The sequence below is a fragment of the Mastomys coucha genome, unplaced genomic scaffold (genome assembly GCF_008632895.1).
Source record: "Mastomys coucha isolate ucsf_1 unplaced genomic scaffold, UCSF_Mcou_1 pScaffold14, whole genome shotgun sequence".
Lineage (NCBI taxonomy): Eukaryota > Metazoa > Chordata > Mammalia > Rodentia > Muridae > Mastomys > Mastomys coucha.
In genome coordinates, this window is record NW_022196896.1 from 22,971,472 (window position 1) to 22,977,454 (window position 5,983).

Sequence of the window (5,983 nt, forward strand, 5' to 3'; positions counted from 1 at the left end):
AAAACACTGTAAAGCCCACCATTCACCTCTTCTTCAAATGTAAGAGTTAGCTTTCTACTGAAGATAATCTTTGGTATGTCTAGCTCTGTCCAGCTCTAGAAAGATGTTGGATGTACTCATAGCTTTAACTGAGAAACGTTTTCAACACCTGCCTCGGACCACACACGTAACCTAATGCCTGTCCAGAATATCATTATCAAAACAGATATGAAGTTTTTTTTTAATGTCATCAATATTTTAAGAGAAAGAACTAGCAATCAACAGACAGAAGGATATCACTAGATCAAACAGGAATAGATGCATTCTGACCTGCTCTGTGTGTACATGTGCATATGTAGGATTTTGACATTAGCCAAATTTCTGTGACGGTTGGCTTCTCTGATCAAATAGTTTCAACCCAGAGGCCCTACAAACTACGACAAAGTGGGACCATATGTAAGTCATTCTGTTCTGCGCGGCACAATTCACTCAGGAGAGTGATAGATGAAGAAATCATCGGCCCGGCCTAATCCATGCACACAGAAACATTCTGCAGCACAGAGATTTAAGATAAATTTGGACAATATGTTTCAAGTATGCAGAGCTCTGTCGCATTTGTTTGGGATTATTTTTTCCAATCTTTTTTGAAATATATATCCTTGAAACTATCTAGCAAACAGCACAAGAGCTATGACTTAAGCAGAGAAGCACTTCACCCTATTTCCAACTAGAGGATAAGGTTAAAGCAACATGAGGTTAGAATGTATCACAAGTACCTTTTTCAAGTTAATGAAGATTATAATTTCCTGATATATCCTTTCTGTTCTTCAGTTGCTAGAAGACAACTTGTGATACTTATTCAAAAAGTGACACAAAATGATACAAGAAAGGGAGGAAAGAAAGAGAGGGAAGGAGAAAGGGATAGAAAAGACAGAAAAGAAAACTGGTCAGATCTGGAAGGTAGGTAAAATAAGCACTTTACCTCTCAATTATTTACACAGTTTCCAGACAAGACAATCGTCCCTGTACAGTAACATTCTTCTCACTTGGCAAATATCCAGCACATGTGTACCAAAGATGGTGGCGCATGGAAAAACTTACAGCATAGAAAAATGTATTACTGATACCATTTCTGTGTTGAATTCATTGCCAGGGCCCTCTAGAGGCGATATGTTTTTCATTTCCTTTTTCTTTCTTTGTTCAGTGTAAAAAGGTATAACATAATCTGGCTTGGCACTTGTCTCACTTAAAGTTAGTTCAAATAGTTCCAGGTGAGTTTTTACAGTATGAAAGAGAGGGAGTCTACAATGGCCTTGGATACAGGCCATGCTGGAGAAGGTCCACGTAAAGGAATTCTTTCAACCATTAATAGTAAGCCCTCCCTTAAGTTACTTATCCTGAGCCTTACTTATGCACAGCAAAAATGGGAATGCTATTCTGTGTTCATCTTACAGATGAGGTACAAAATTGAATGAGAGTATGTGTTTCAAACCCTAGCTTGTCCCTACTCATATGGGACACCAGTGTCCTCCTGTACTTTCCTATGCAGATCTCTGTCTCTTGCAAGCAAGGTCATCAAACTTGTCAGTGTAGAAGATATCTATTGCTATTCTTGGGTTGTGGAACATTTTTTTGTTCGTTTTAAGTCTTTCTTTGTGGTTTCCTTCATTGCAAAATAGCCTGCTCTTATCTGCATATTTTTCCTGCCCATTAGAGCTCATACATATTCTCTTACAGTCTTCTTCAACAGCCCATGCACCAAGTACATCACCCATTTTTTTTTGTTTGTTTTTCACAATTCATCAGTCTGTCTGCATAAGACAATGTATATGAGCTACACATACCAACTACTGGAAAAACCAGGTAAATTGATGGACTACTTTCTCTTTTTAATTCTCCCTTAGGAAAGTACTTAATAAGCATGCACAGGCTGGGTGTGGTGGCACACACCTTTAATCTCAGCACTTGAGAGGCAGAAGTGGATGGATCTCTGTGAGTTCAAGGCCAGCCTGGTCTACCTATTGAGTTCCAGGCAGCAAGAGCTACAGCAAGATCTCATCTCAAAAAACAAACCAAACTAAAACACACACGACTCAGTTTATAGTAAGAATAACCACGTTCCCTCTTTAAGTCTATTCTCTGTATTAGAACTAGTTCAAAGACAAGCAACTTTGAGGATAGAGAGATGGCTCAGTGGTTAGGAGAATTGAATGCTATTGCAGAGGACCTCTGTTCAACTCCCTGCATACATAGTACAGCTCACAATTGTTTGTAATTCCAATATCTGACACCCTTACCCAGACACACATGCAGGCAAACACCAGTATACATGAAAAACAAAACAAAAGCAGAAAGATAATCAACCTTAGAGTCATACCAGCAATCAACAGCAAGCACTTGGGATAGAGTAGAATTCAGGGATTCTCCAGGATTTCGATTGGGAGTATGTTCCAATAACCCATGATAAATTGAAAATATTACAAATCAGAAATGAATTTAAGAAATGCATTTGTGGAGCCCGTAAGATAATTCAGTGGGTAAAAGTGCTTACCACCAAATTTAGTGGTCTGAGCTGGAAACCTGAGCCATATAATAAATGAGAGAACCAGACTTCACTGGATGGTCTTCTGTCCCTCACAAGGGCCATGGCATTTGTACACATACCTACACACACAAATAAATAAATGAATGAAATGTAATTTCAAAAAAACGCATTTTGTTTGATTTTTGAAGGCAGGGTCTCTTGTGGTCCTGGCTGGCCTCAAACCCACTAATCAACTGGTAATGATCTTTACTCTTGACTCTACCATCTCTGTCTAGAGGACCCATGCTGGGATCAAAAGTCTTCACTTCCTTGCCTGCTCAGAAATACATTTAAAGCCAAACATAAAGACACACCACACACACACACACACACACACACACACACACACACACACGCACACGCACACGCACACGCACACGCACACACCCACACGTACATGTAATCTCAGCACCCTGGAAGCAGAGGCCAGTGTAAGTTAATGCTAGCCAGAGTTACATACTGAAACTCCATCTTTAAAACAAAACCAGTGAGAAGAAAGCAAAAAGATGGGATGGGAGAGCATTTAGTCCCTCTAGCCTGCCTACCAATATTTCATCTGAGCAGCACAGTACACTGTGCAATGTCCCTGTTTGCTTCTTACATCACATGACTAACAACTACTGCTATTTAGCATCCTTCACATCACCATCCCAGGAAAAAGATCAAAATCTTAAATGTTAAAGGACCTATCCCAAGTTGGGAAACATTCATAATATAGGACAATTATGAAGATCAGAGATTAAGTTGAACTTTGTCGCTAGTTTCCTGTACTTCTATGCAAGGATGAATGTATTTCTCTTCTTGTTATATATGCATGCCTAAATGTCACCTCAAATTTACTTGGGCTTTTATTTTGCTTTGTTTCAGCTTGGCTTTTGACACAATATTTCATGAATGTATCTCAGGCTGGCTTCAAACTCAATGTAATCCTCCTGCTTCAGTGTACAGACTACTACTGAGAATGCAGGCATATATCACAACGCAGCCCAGATTTCATGTGTTGCCAGTGATCTAGCATTAACAGGTGGGGGCTTTAGGAAGAGCTTAGGTTTGAAGGCTCTGTTTTCGGACATGACACCAGTTCATTATAAAAGGGCTGGAGAGAGAGACATGGTGGCTATGTGACTATGGCCCTAGTCACATAGGCAGCTGAGACAATGGGATTACACACGTGTGGTCAGCCTAGAGAGTTTAAGGACACCATGTCTCAACATTAAAACAGATAAATAAAAAGTGGTGGAGGATAGTCCAGTGGTAGACATGTGCCCAGTATGCACAAGGGCCTGGGTTCAATCTTATGTGGCAAATGTATAAAAAGAGCAAACATGGCACCGGGGAGGTTCAGAGGAGAACTGCAGTCTCCTTTGATCCACCATGTGAGGACACACACACTCAACAACTCAGCACCACATTGGAAGTGTAGACTAGGTCCTCACCAGGCAAGCATCCCAAAACCTCCAGGTCCCAGCCCGGTGAAAAACAGATTTCCATTTTTTATAAATTACCCACTCTAGAGTATATTGTTATAGAACATGAACAAACTACGAAAGCAAATATCATGAATATTTCTGAAACATGAAAGGATCTTATCTTTTCTCTGACCTGTGACCTCGTAGAACTGCAGTAAGTGATAAGTACCTATACTTTCAGCATTCAGAAGCCTGTTGTAGGAATACGATAAATTCCTGGCTAGACTGGGCTATAATAAGAGACTCTCTCTCTCTCTCCCTCTCTCTATTCTCTCTCTCTCTCTCTCTCTCTCTCTCTCTCTCTCTCTCTCTCTCTCTCTCCCTCTCTCTATTCTCTCTCTCTCTCTCTCTCTCTCTCTCTCTCTCTCTCTCTCTCTCTCTCTCTCACACACACACACACACACACACACACAAGTTTTTAAAAAGAAGAAACCACTTTGTTGGGCATGGTAGTGTACAACTGTAATCCTAGTACCTACAAAGAATAAGAAGCAGGTTCAGCAGTTCAAGGCCATCCAGAGCCAGAGTCACAAGAGACTATCTCAAAGGATATCAAACAAACAAATAAAAAGCAGTTACCTTAAGGAGAGTTCGACAGTTCCCATAGTAAATACAAGTAACCCTTTGGTCCAGGCCAGTTGCAAACACAACAGAGCTCCAAACCCAAACAATGTGTCCCTTGCCGGGATCACATGGTGAGCTTGTTCAGCTGCCTACCCTATCCCCATAATTCCAAAGGGCACTTGCTCTTTGTTTTACAGGAATTCTCTTATCAGACATGCCTTTCAGAAATCTTGTTGAACAAGTAGTTCCCGGAAGTGCTATAGAAGACATTCTATAGAAGAACACCCAACCTCCTAAACAAGGAGGAAACGGCTCTGATTCTTCAATGGAGCAGAGTGGGGCTGTGCTATCTAAAGCATCATCTCTTCAGATTCTACCAGTCTTATCCATGGCATTAATCTTGATAAACTGCACTGCTTCCAGGGTCTTCTACAAATGCTAATACACCAAATTTCTTTTACCAGCATGAGCACACCATTCAGAAGACACACACCTGATAGGGAACCACAAATATTTCAAAGCTGGTGATAATTATGTGCCTTCCTCCATTCACATTTATCTCTAGGTCCTCCAGAATATCTGTTGTTCTCCCATTGAAAATTAGTATCTATTACCTCTTTTCAGATATATTTCAATTTGCATTATAAAATTCCCATCATTGGGCTGGTTATAAAATAATTATTCCAAAGAGCAATCACCTTCAAAACATCCACTGGAATTTTCTCTGATGGAGAAATTCAGTGTGTGTGTGTGTTTGTGTGTGTGTGTTTGTGTGTGTGTGTGTGAGAGAGAGAGAGAGAGAGAGAAAGAGCTTTATCTGTAAAGCTAAGCCTCTGGGAAAAAAAAATCTCTGAAGAGGGAGTTGAAAGATTTTAGAGCCAGAGGAAAAGAAAGCCTATTGCTAGATGGTGTTTTCTAGACATTAAATGGAAGCTATACCCATGAAATCTTATTTTAACATTTCAGCTTATACACATATGACCCATACAGGGTTCAAACCTCCCTTTGTAAATCATAATCACTGTTACATACATATATGTTAAACAAAGAGGAGTAAAAGCACTTATGAGCATAAAACTATACTATTTCTCTATTCTACAATGGACATACTTTATTCTCCCAACTAAACACAAGTTGTGATGGTTCAAACTGACTATCAGCTTACCATCTAGAATCACATAGGGGACAAATCTCAGTGCATGTCTGTGTGGTTTTCTAGATTAGCTTTGGCATGAGAAAACACAACCTAAGTATGGGTAGCACCACTCCAAGCAGTGTGTTTTATAAAAAGATAAAAGCCTCCGGGCCATAGTGGCATACGTCTTTAATCCCAGCACTTGGGAGGCAGAGGCAGGTGGATTTCTGAGTTCAAGGCCAGCCTAGTCTA

At 40.2% G+C, this 5,983-nt stretch overlaps 1 protein-coding gene across 8 annotated transcripts in view; it reads right to left on the reverse strand.

The window, feature by feature from the left end:
• Runx1t1 (RUNX1 partner transcriptional co-repressor 1) overlaps positions 1-5,983 on the reverse strand; it is a 154,548-nt gene that overhangs the window by 64,227 nt on the left and 84,338 nt on the right. The window contains exon 1 of one of the 8 annotated variants that reach the window (XM_031366581.1): positions 2,531-2,643. The exons of the other annotated variants lie outside the window; for them this stretch is intronic. The gene's annotated coding sequence lies outside the window, so the exon portion shown is untranslated. Of the gene's footprint in view, positions 1-2,530; positions 2,644-5,983 lie in introns of those variants that run through there. 8 annotated transcript variants of the gene reach the window in all.